Consider the following 13,233-nt stretch of genomic DNA (forward strand, 5'->3'; position numbering starts at 1 on the left):
ATGAGACGTTGTTTCACCATCAGCCACTCTGTCCCAGAGACAGGAAGAATGGCAGCATCAACGTGTGGCGTCACTCACGCGCCGACTGAAGGTGTTCAGCCCATCGTGACCATGGCGATTCTCTGTCGCTTGTATATCTCTGTGGTTATTCATAGTTGGTGATGTATGTCATAATAATGCGAAGCTGTGTCCGTATAGCAATGCAGTCTCCAAAATGTTGACCAATTGTCACTCATGGCTTTTTATTTCACGGGGAGGACACTGCTGTGTGAAACAGCGTGAGGAATAACTGCAGGGCGTCATGCGCAGAGAGCACTCTGCAACTGAAATATCGCACCTTCTCCAGTTCCCAGTCTGGCAAGTTATTTTGCGAATCAGATCAGAGCAGACCGACAGTGAACAGGAAAAGAGCTTCCAGAACTTCACAGGAGTGTTTTCTCAATTGTGTAAATTTCCCTGGCTCTTCAGTACGAAATATTCATTTCAAATACATTAAGAGAAAGGAAGCAGAAAGTGAAACAACATGCAATACGTGGAATGAAGCTCTGTTATACAGAAACACTAGCAGTGGCAGTACACACACTGAAAGCGGGAATGGTCAACGAGCAGAGGATGTTTTCAATCCATTAATTTTAGGGCTATCACCCGAATACGCTCCCCCTGGGCCGCTTTGTTAGCGCTGACCATAGAAGTTTCACACAGTCTTCAACTTTTCGTCTGGCGTGTGGCATGAACCACAGAGGATGATTACAAAAGGTCTTCACTATTACTCTGTGGAACAGATGTATTTTGTCTGTGTCAATATAACCTGTGAGTAACTTCTTACATTCTGTTGGTTTAACTGTGATTTTACTCAGAATCTCAAAACATGTCACAGTGCAAAGTGAGGCCATGAAGCCCGCCTTCGCTGTGCTGGCATCAAACAATAAGGAAATGTAGGGTGTAGGTTTGCTCGCTGAGCTGTAGGTCTGATATCCAGACCTTTTATTACCTGGCTAGGTAACATCATCAGTGGCGACCTCCAAGTGAAGCGAAGCTGTTGCTAACTGCTTTCTATTTATATGTTTGTCCTGGATTGTCTTCCTGGGGTTTGTGGTGATTTCATTTCCTGTTCCTTTTCTGAGTGGTTGATACGTGGTATCTAGATCTATGCATTTATTTATGGCGTTGTGGTTGGAGTGCCAGGCCTCGAGGAACTCTCTGGCATGTCTTTGCTTAGACTGTCCCAGGGTAGATGTGCTGTCCCAGTCGAAATTGTGTTTTTTTTTTCATTCGTGTGTACGGCTACGAGGGAGAGAGTTTCGTGTCTTTTTGTGGCCAGCTGATGTTCATGTACCCTGGTCGTTAACTTTCTTCCTGTTTGTCTTACGTAGTGTTTGTGGTATTGAAGTTTGCATTGAATTTTGAAGATGATGTTAGTTTTGTCAATGGGTTGTACTGGGTCTTTTAAGTTTGTTAGATTTTGTTTGAGAGAGTTGGTGGGTTTCTGTGCGACTAGGAAATGTCTGTATGGTTCGATTGATTGACGTTATTTGATTGATTGATTCTCACATGAACCCGAGTACAGTAAAAACCTTTGCTTGCGACTGGTAAAGGCAGATCATAGGAATCAAGGGCATGCAGATCACACCATGAGTAAAACAAAACTTTGAACAGAATAAGACTTTCAGTTACTCCGCACAGGACGTGCACTCGGCAAAATCCACATGAGCAGGATCATCATCATTTGAAGTTAGAGAATCCATTTCTCTGCCGAGTAACGGCCTACCAGAAACTGCTGTTGTGTGTCATTAAGCTTCGGTACCTTGATCTGATCTCGATCTCATCAAAATTATACTTTCTGAGTCAAACATGGAACTGGATGCAAAACTCCAGGGTTCAAGCGTAACTTCTCGCACTTACATCACCCACCCGAGGCGATATCACACCCAAGACCAACAAGCCAGACCGCAGCAGAAGCATGATCCATAAATCAGGTGAATTTACTTGTTTTTTAAAAAAAACAATTCTGTTGCTTCGGAGTGAAGGTAGCACTTGAGTTTTAATAACAGTTCCTTGCCATTCTGAATTCCGAATCCCTGGAGGCAGTGCTAGCCACTTTACCCGCGAGTGGGCCCCTACCAGTGGCAGCTGGATGAACTGATCTTTTTTTGGCAATCAGTGTCGTGGGAGAGCAATGTGAGTCCGCTCTTCAGCTTCCTATCAAACACGGGCTTGTGGAGCGCGGGAGGGGGCGAGTGGGAGTGGGAGTTATGGAAATTCTGGAAAGTGGAACAAAATGGAGATCACGCATTGAGAGGACCTCATATTCTTTTGGGAACCTTGAGCAAATGATGCCATCTGAGATAAATATGAATGTGTAGAACTGCAGGGAAAGAGAGAATCTCTCTCAGTCATCGGGATCAGTTTATGTGTCCTTCTCGAATTCGCAGGAGGACTATGCTGTCTGAATCAGCATGGAGTGATACTGCAGCGAGTCCTGTCGCTCAGGCACATTGCAGCTGATGTGTATAAGCTTTATCACGTTACCCCCAGCTCAGAGAGTAGATTTCACAGCTCACATCATCCCAGAGTGAAAGGGAACAGACAAAGGCGATTCAGACCATCATCTTACCACCTGCTGGGGAGAAAATGGATGTGGTAGAGCAAACAGTCCCGACCAGTCCATGTTCCCAGCATTTACAATCTTGGTCTGTGTGACAACAGAAGGAGGAAAAAGGAACTGATTGTCTTGCTTCTTAAAACAGGGGTGAAAATTTGTAGAGCATAGATACATCTACCTGCTGTTAGTGAAATGATGAACAGCAGCGTACAGTTCACAGAGTATGGTCAGCCCTCTGAGTTATGGGCTCAGCATGCTCCAACTGTGACCCTCTGCTCACAGGATGTGAGCACAAACAAATGAATGACTAAGTGACAAAACCTGTTGAAACGGATTCTGTGAGGAATTGAAAGCGATGGAATGAAAAGCCCCTTGAGAGCGGGATGTAACATTATCTGTGTAGGGATCGTTTTCCAGACTCGAGGAGAGTGCGCAGTGCTGTTTCCATGATCAATATCAGGATAGATAGATTGAATCAGCGTCGAATGTTATTGTCGGTATCCCTGTCGCTGAGACCCACTGTTCCTTTTGTACAATGGTACAAAAGCACCGACGTTTTGTGTAGAGGGGACAATTTCAAAATCGTTACTGAGGCAAGATGCACAAATGAGCAAAACAATAAAGCAACCACAGGAACTGGTGTTACGTGACGGGGTAAACCCCCTCCGCTAATGTAAACCAACAAGACAGAAATGATTCACCCCGTGCTGTCTTCTGTTAAAATTCAACAGGCAAAGAACTAACACAATAATCACTACTTAAAGTTAAAAATAGCAACATGATTGTTTTTTATTGACAGAGAACAACCTACAACTCCTTTCTCTAAACCTTATGCCCTACAATACCTTCCCCAACCTCGAGCCCAATAACTTTTAAAAAAACATTCAAATTTTAAAACTTGCTAGTTGTCGAATCTTGTCTTTGTATCTTCCTCTGTAGATTTTTTTCTCCAGGTCGGTGTTGATGCTTTTTTTCTATGTAATCTATTTCTCCAGATAGGCACTTCTTGGAGATTTTACTAACATTCTCCATCTGTTGGTCTTTTAGCTGCTCTCTTTGCTATTCTTTGCCGCTCTGGGTAATTGTTCAAAATGTCCGATATTTGTCCCACACAACGTTGGATCGTTTCATTGGTTTTAACATTGTAAAAAATACCAAATTCAAACTTGATTGGGGCATAATTTAAACTGATTGTCCAAATTCGAATTTGTTTTTTGTATCCATGTAACACAGCTCTTAGTTGTTTCGAGCAAATGTTATGTTGTTTCCTTGTTCTGGACTCCTTGTGCTCGCCAGACATTTCAGCACCATTAGACGTACGTTACACCCACAAGTTCATAACACTGGCATTTGCCAAGACAGTCTGTTCCGCTCAACATCGCTCTCTATCAATCTGATGTGCCTGAGATTTGAACAATCTCTGGTCTATGTTAATCAAAACTGCCCTATTCTCATAACCTCAGATTTAACATGCCCCCTTACTTGTGTCTAACAATATTAATTGATTTCTCACTGTGTTACTTCAGCATACGCTGAGAAGAAATAAAAATGAGAACAGCGGTCACCTATGTGACTGCGATTTGACCCAACGTTGCTGCAGACAACAATTCAGCTGTAAGTGAAATAGCCCTCATCTTTCCTGTATCGTTAATGAGATTGCATTGCAAAGTGGTAAGTTTTAATGAGGTGAATTAGACCCAACATCATTTCTAAGAACAAAATTTACTGGGATATAAAGATATGATGAAATACACGGGGTTTGGGGGGTTCAATTTGGTTAGGAAGGATATGGTCAGAGTTCCATTGATACAATATCGTTAGAGACGACGGAAATGAGGTTTACTGGTAGATAAAGACACGAGAAAAGAAAGGGTTTTAATGGGATAGTGGAATAGATGAAGATTCACGTGACATAAATCAGGAATGACTGAGTTGTTTCCTCATGGAGGTTTTCTAGCGGATGTGAGGTTGGTAAGGGCAAATAAGAGGCAAATTACCTTGTTCAGGTGAGTGTATAACTAGAGGTTAGAGCTTCAAAACCAGCGAGGAACGACAAAGACTTTTGCAGCAGGTACTTTTTATCCTGAGTTTTTGAAATCGGTGATGATTTTTCAGAAAGAAAAAAAAATTTTAGAAGATGATTCCAGCATATTTGAAAGGCCACATGCAGACACACAAGGAGCGAATTTAACCGGGGCAGGGATTCTGGGCTGCCTGGATGGGGAGGCAAAAGTGACACTCACGAATTGTTAAGCGTTCATCGGAAAGGAATTGCATAACACCGGCAACTGAACATGTTAAGTGTAAGAAGAGCTGTTGATGTTGAAAGGTGCAGCAGCTGGTTCTCCGTGAATTACTACAAATTGTTAATGTACTGAGCTGTTTGTTTTAGCTTTGCATTAAATGCAAGCCGGTTAGCTCAGTATAGAGTGAGACTAACAACGTGGGATTAATTGCCGCACTGTCTCAGGTTGCCATAAGCATCATCATCTCCACCACTCGTGATCTGTAATACAATTGTGACTCTAGTGAGTAGGAATGGACCTGTCGATGTCAAGCATCATTATCTTTGCCATCTGTTGCCTTGAACATTTGGTCACAATGACCAGGAACGGGAATGAATCCATTTAATAATCACTGATCTCCTCCTGAAAAATCCAGCGATAAGACTTATTCTTATTACTGTTGTAACTCTCTGTTCTGCACAGCAGCAAAAATATTTGTCATGAATTTACCAGATTCACTGACAACATTCAGTCTCCCCAAAGAGATAAATCTAATTGCTTTCGAACGGTTGAATGAGCTGTGTGAGTTTGCAGCAAACAGGATAATACGAAACGAGTTGAACAGCCTTTTCAAGAATGTAATCCAGTGCAGTGTCAGAGATTTGAAAAAGGTCATCAAGCTAAAATATCACCTCTGTTTCTCGATCCACAGATGGATAATTACCTGGGGAATATGTGCAGTTTTGCAGTTAATAATTGATACCTTTCTCAAAGACAGAACATTCCCACAAATCAGTAACTGGAGTTTTAGAATAGATGCTGCTTTATTCGACATTATTCTTCAACTACGCTTCAGTCTGATGCTCCAATAATTCCTGTTCATCGTCAGTAAAACCAGCATTAGATAAGGATTGAAATTACAACTGCGGCATTTTAACGCTGTTCAGTGCCATGCGCTAATCAGTTGCTCCACTGGAGCCGCCGGCAGCAAGCCGATAACGTGCCCTACTCGTACCTCTGGGACCTTCGACCCGCCTGTTCTACTTTTGCTGTGGTTCTGAAGTTAAAGTTTGGGCAGGAGAGGAGGAACTGTTGTGGACCTGTGACTTTTCGAGCATCAGGTTCAGGAAATGGGACACAGAAAAATGATGCGCAAAATAGACTCGATTGAAAACTGGGTTTCTGTGGGTCGCTGCGTTGTTTACAGACAATGTTATATTGTCGATGTCACAGGGCTTCTCATTCGGTCGGCTTCAATTTGGCACAGGATTCGATTCAACGACACTTCACTAACTTCCTTCTGCAAGGTCCTACAGACAACATGAAACGTACTGCACTCATCATCAATCTTCACCATGGCTACATCCAAGGACATGATGCACAGTTTTCATGAATACTGACGAGAGAAGAATGTCATACATGAGTAAATTGAATTTCAGTTTAAATTATAAAATGATAAGAATCCAGAGTAAGATACTGAATTTCCCAAATTCATGATTATTACTGTGGCCAGAACTGTAGCCAGGCAAAGGGGAAATCTGTCCCTGAATCCCCAATACCTGCACAGCCGTTTGCTCCATGTGTCCAGTTGGAAACTTGTGTGAAGGAGCATGCAGTCTGATAGAGCGCCTGGAAGAATCCTCCACTGTCTGATCTAAAGCTACAACAGGAGCTGTGTATTCCAGCTGTGAGAGCAGTGGGATAAAGGGGAGGACCTTGGTATTCCACGGTGTAGATTCACAGGGTCCTCATCATGTTATTGTTTAAAACCCTCTGTCAGAAACAGCACAGACACAAAGGAACAGGACGGGGACATTTCGCCCGCCAGCGCTATCCCGCCATTTGATATCATCATGGCTGACCGAACAGGTCAATGTATTTTCCCAGCCCATTCACATCAACCAGTCACCCAAAGGGAAAAGAACACTGAATAGACCGAGAAACTCTGCAACTGTGGGAGCGAAATGTGTTTAGAGACAGTGGGCTTCTGCAGTGGGTATTGTGAATGCGAAGCCGATTCTGGGCTGATCATGTTTCAAGTGATATGATTCCCACAAAACTCACCATCCAGAAAGTGAGGAATCTTCTCTGGTCAGTGGCAGGGAGGAGAACTCCAGACGATGGGAACTGATGATGAATCAGCAGAACAATCATTCATTCAGCTTAAATCTGAACTAAACTCCGATTCTGGTGGGACTCAAACCCACAAACTTTGAATCACAATCTTAAAAATGCAGTAGAAGTCCAACACGTCTTTCATTGTGCCACAGAGCTGTACTAGCCTCCATATTACTGCACCCAAAATTATGGTATTCAAGTCTTTCATCAAACATCTGTTTATCCTCGCCCCACTTTCCAGTGCCTGGTCCTTATCCGTGCATGCTCTAGCTCCTCATGTGTTCGGCTAAATGCCTGAACCGTTTTAATGACCATTAGCATTACCACACGTTCAAATAGTGAGTTCCAGACAAACAACACTCTCAGGTTGTAAACACTCTTCGTAAATCTTCTCTGAACATCCTCTCTCTAGCGTTTCATTTATATCCCTAGTTACTAACCCTTCCCATAAGAAGTTTATTCCTGTCACACATTATTCTATCCCTTGATGTGCACGTTAATCAATTTCTCTCTCAGCTTTCTCTGCTCAGATAAAGAGCCCCAGTCTAGCTCATCTATCTCTGCAGTGGCGAGAGTGTAGTGCTTTCAAAACACAACAAGTCAGGCAGCATCCGAGGCGCAAGAGAATCGATGTTTCGGGCATAAACCCTACATCAGGAATGAGACTTTTGAGTTGGGGTTGAGGGAGGGGAATGAGATTGGTTGTCAGGTCGCTGGGAAAGCGACAGTTGGATGAAGGTGATGGAGAATGTGATAGTTCGGGAGGGGGGGAATTGATGGCCGGGTCCAGAGAGCATTGCCTAGTTGGAGGCTTTGCACTGGGATAATGTAGGGGTAGGTGAAATGAGGAAGCTGTTGAAATACACATTTATCCCGTGTAGTTGCAGAGTCCTAAGGTGGAATATGAGACGTTCTTCCTCCAGGCATCAGCTGGTAATGGAATGGCAGTGGCTTGCGCCCGAAGCATTGATTCTCCTGCTCCTCAGATACTGTCTGACGTGTTGTGCTTTTTCAGCTCTACCCTCTCGACTCTGAGCTCCAGCACCTGCAGCCATAACTTTCGCTTATCTTTGCAGGGGGAATGGTCGAGCTCAGACACCACCTTGGTAAATCTCCTCTGACCAGCCTCCCGTGCAAACGCACGTTTCCTGAAGGCTGGCGATCAGAACTGAATAAAGTTATCCAAAGAAAATCAGAAATATCTGAACAAAATCAGCACGTCTAGTGCATCCTGGGATAGATTTTCGAGCCAAACGATCCGCCTTTGGAACGAATGGTATGTGTAGGTTGGGCAGGAACGTGAAAGAAGGTGGACAGGGTCTAAAATGATTGAACTCGATACTGGGTATTGACGATTGCACGGTCTCTCAGCAGGAAATGACTTACCGCTCTTCCCACTTGCTCTGTGATATGAGGGAGCTCTGCAGCAGACCAAACTGAAATGGAGGCATGGGAACACAGTGGGATGTTTCAGTGACTGGAACTGGAAGCTCAGCGTCTTTTTTTGCTTGCAGACAGAATGTAGGTGTACTCACATTTGTTACCCGCTCTGTTTTTCTCTCCCCAGTTTGGATGAGATCAGATTGTGAGCAGGAAATGCAGTTTACTAAATTGAGTGATGGGCAGATAAATCATTGGTACCTTACACACTGAAGAGAGGCATCGTAAGCGAGCAGCATTACACATTCTGGGATTTCGTGGAATGGTGCCAGATGGGGAAGTCCTGGGGGGGGATTCTGGATTAGTAGTGCTGGAAGAGCAGAGCAGTTCAGGCACCATCCGAGGAGCAGTAAAATCGACGTTTCGGGCAAAAGCCCTTCACCAGGGATACAGGTAGAGAGCCTGAAGGGTGGACAGATAAATGAGAGGAGGGTGGGGGTGAGGAGAAAGTAGCATAGAGTACAATGGATGGGTGGGGGAGGGGATGAAGGTGAGAGGTCGGGGGGTGGAGTGGATAGGTGGAAAAGAAGATAGGCAATTAGGACAAGACATGGGGACAGTGATGAGCTGGAAGGTTGGAACTAGGGTGAGGTGGGGGAAGGGGAAATGAGGAAACTGTTGAAGTCCACATTGATGCCCTGGGGTTGAAGTGTTCCGAGGCGGAAAATGAGGCGTTCTTCCTCCAGGCATCTAGTGGTGAGGGAGCGGCGGTGAAGGAGGCCCAGGACCTCCATGTTCACGGCAGAGTGGGAGGGGGAGTTGAAATGTTGGGCCACGGGACGGTTTGGTTGATTGGTGCGGGTGTCCCGGAGATGTTCACTAAAGCGCTCTGTTAGGAGGCGTCCAGTCTCCCCAATGTAGAGGAAATCGCATCGGGAGCAATGGATACAATAAATGATATTGGTGGATGTGCAGGTAAAGCTTTGATGGATGTGGAAGGCTCCTTTAGGGCCTTGGATGGAGGTGAGGGAGGAGGTGTGGGCGCAGGTTTTGCAATTCCTGCGGTGGCAGGGAAGGTACCAGAATGGGAGGGTGGCTTGTAGGAGGGCGTGGACCTGGCCAGGTTGTCACGGAGGGACCGGTCTTTGCGGAAGCAGAAAGGGGTGGGGAGGGAAATACATCCCTGGTGGTGGGGTCTTTTTGGAGATGGCGGAAATGTCGGCGGATGATTTGGTTTATGCAAAGGTCAGTAGGGTAGAACGTGAGCACCGGGGGCGTCTGTCCTTGTTACGGTTGGAGCGGTGGGGTCTGAGGGCGGAGGTGCGGGATGTGGATGAGATGCGTTGGAGGGCATCTTTAAACACGTGGGAAGGGAAATTGCGGTCTCTAAAGAAGGAGGCCATCTGGTGTGTTCTGTGGTGGAACTGGTCCTCCTGGGAGCAGAAATGGAGGAGGAATTGGGAATACGGGATGGCATTTTTGCAGGAGGTAGTGTGGGAAGAGCTGTAATCCAGACAGCTGTGGGAGTCAGTGGGTTGTAAAAAATGTCAGTGCCAAGTCGATCGTCATTAATGGAGATGGAGAGGTCCAGGAAGGGGAGGGAGGTGTCAGAGGTGGTCTCCTATTACTGCGGCATTCCCGCAGTAATACGAGACAGCATTCCATGATGAGAGTTAAACCTGGGTGGCAGGGAGCCACTGAACATTAGCAGGTTTAGTTCAAACACAGGAGGTTTGTTCATCAGTAACAGTGTGTTAGACATGGAGGTGAAGTGAGCAGTGAGGGGAAATGTTACCACAAGCTGCAGATGGATAACTTTCATCGGAACAGGAAGAGGCCATCCAGCCCCTTAACCCTGCTCTGCCATTCATGATCATCATAGCTGATGTGTGTCCTGACGTACGATTTTCAAAACCCTCTAAGTTCATCAATAAACTCCTTTGCAACAGACAAGATGAGTACTGGAAAACCAAACATCTGAAAATGCTGGAAAATCAGAAACAAAAACAGAAATTGCTGGAAAGATTCAGCAGGTCTGGCAGCATCTGTTGAGAGTGAACTTTTCGGGTCTGGTGACTGGTCAGGTGACCAGCTGCAGCTGACCATGCTGCCTTTCCTGCAACACTCTCTGAAACAGGTTCTGGTCCGAGCAGAATGACATTGGCCTCAATTGGAATTAGGAATTCACTTCCCCCTCCCAGTGGGACATTCACCGACACAGTCACACTGGGGAGAGGCCGTTCACCTGCCCCACGTGTGGGAAGGGATTTACTCGATCTTGCAATCTGCTGAGACACCAGAGAGGTCACAGTGGATTTAGATCCTTCACCTGCCTCATATGTGAGAAAGGATTCATTCAAATCTCTTACTAGCGGAGACGACAGTGCATTCCCACCGGAGAGAGGCCATTCACCTGCTCCGTGTGTGGGAAAGGATTCACTCAGCGACCTACTGAAACACCAGCAATCTCACTCTGGGGAAAGGTCATTCACTTGCTTCCAGTGTGGGGAGAGATTCACTCAAATGCAGCACCTGCTGCGACCGCAGTGAGCCCACACAGGGGGAGAGGCCATTCAAATGGTCAGTGTGTGGGAAGGGATTCAATGATTCATCCTGCCCCCTGAGACCCCAGTGAGCCCACACAGGGGAGAGGCCATTCAGATGGTCAGTGTGTGGGAAGGGATTCAATGATTCATCCTGCCCCCTGAGACCCCAGTGAGCCCACACAGGGGAGAGGCCATTCAGATGCTCAGTGAGTGAGAGGGATTCAGTGATTCATCCTGCCCCCCTGAGACCCCAGTGAGCCCACATAGGGGAGAGACCATTCAGATGCTCAGTGTGTGAGAGGGATTCAGTGATTCATCCTGCTCTGTGAGACCCCAGTGAGCCCACACAGGGGAGAGGCCATTCAGATGTTGTGTTTGTGAGAATAGAGTCAGTCACTCATCCTGCCCCCTAACACTGGGTAGAAATTGTTTACCTCTCTGTGTGACAAGGAATTTGCACAATCTTCAACACGACTGAGAGACTAGTAAGTGCACACAGGGAAGTGGTCACCTACCTGCTCCATGTGGGATAGAGTTCACACATCACTGCAGGACTCTGATTCTGGTGTTACTGTTCATCAGAGTCAGGACTGGACCTTGTACATGATGACACTGTTGGAGTATTGATGTTGTTGTTAATCATATTAACTGGGCTGGAGTTGACTGAATTTATATTGCCACTTTCTGAACCTCAGGGTGTCTCTCTGGGCAGTAAGTCTCCACAAACAGTAATGTGACAATGAGCAATGATCATCTGTTTTGATTTAAATTATGATTGTAGCACTACTGCTTCACAGCACCAGGTACAAGGTTGGATTCCAGCCTTGGTCAACAGCCTGTATGGAGTTCCCACATTCTCCCCAGGAAAGTGGGTTCCCTCCAGGGGCTCTGGTTTCCTCCCACAGTCCAAAGTTGTGCAGGTTGGCTGGACCAGTCATGCTGAATTGTCCACAGTGTCCAGGAATGTGCTGACTAGGTGGATCAGCCATGGGAAATGCAGTGTTACAGGGATGGAGTGCTCTGGGCGGGATGTTCTTCGGATGGTCGTTAGGTTTGATGGGACAATGCTCTCCTTCCACACTGTCGGGATTCTATTATACGATTGAGGATAAAGGCGACACAGCAGGATGTCCTTGGAGAAGGAGCATGTGGTGTATATCAATGCTCTCGATTACTTGAGATAGAGGTGGACACCGCAGGGGATACAGTACTTTATCTCCATCGCTGCCCCCTCCCCCCAACTCTACTTTGATTTAGTCCGTTCCCACTCTGCCACTTGAATGGTTTGTTTTGCCCATAATGGGCTTTGTTTGCAAATATTCAACTGATGACACTGGTGTGCTACTGCTGGTGATTATATATTAACAAAAAGCAAAATAATGCAATAATAATGTTGATGCTGGGAAGGTTGCTCAGCTGTGTGAGCTAACACTTCTGGGTAAGAGAAATGGGGAAAAAAGAACACTTCACATCTCACAAAACGCGAACTGAAAAGCAGTTAAATCAAAACAAAGGCTCAGACAGGGAGGAAATATTTCCCTGGAGTTTGAGTAACTGGAAAGTGGTGGTGTCCAGGAGTAGACAGGATTTTGTTATCAAGTGAATTTGAAATTTTAAAAGCTGTTATATGCAGATAGTTTCGATTCTTTTAGTTTTATTTATTGTTGAATAAACTTGTACATTTTCTTTAAAAAAACAAATTCACAAATCTTGTGTTAAAGACAAATGTTAAATAAAATCCATCGAAACATCCCTCACTGAAAACTGGTGTGGAAGTGCAATCTCCTGGAGAATCCCTGCCCTGCCCATTTCTTCCCACCGGGATCCATGACTATATACATACCTGGAATATAGCAGCAGAAGAAGGCCATTCGGCCTTTTGATCCTGCTCCACCATTCAATGGGAAACAGCTGACCATCCCGCTCAGTCTCCTGTTCCTGCTGTGTTCCAATACCATTTGATGACTTTACCTCGAAGAACTGTATCTCAGTCCTCCTTGGGCTTCACTGCCTTTTGTTCCAGTGACGTTGCTGTGTTACTGTGGGGGTGTAGGCAGGGGTAATGTGATGGTGCTGCCTCATGGAGGATACACTCAGCGTCCCTCATCATCCTGCGGTAACATCAATCAGGTTTCAGTAAATAGAAAGAGGAACCATTTCCAGGATATGGGCATCACTGGCTCAGTTTATTCCTCATCTCTACTTACCCTTGAGAAGATGGTCGTGAACTGCCATCTTGAACCATTCACAGTCCATTTGGCACAGATAGACCGACAATGCTGTGATGGGGAGTGTTGTATGGTTTTGTCTGAGTGATTCTCCATCTTTGGTTCTTCAAATGCTGGTTAACTTAATCACAATC

The sequence above is a fragment of the Chiloscyllium punctatum genome, chromosome 6, assembly GCF_047496795.1.
Source record: "Chiloscyllium punctatum isolate Juve2018m chromosome 6, sChiPun1.3, whole genome shotgun sequence".
Classification (NCBI taxonomy): Eukaryota; Metazoa; Chordata; class Chondrichthyes; order Orectolobiformes; family Hemiscylliidae; genus Chiloscyllium; species Chiloscyllium punctatum.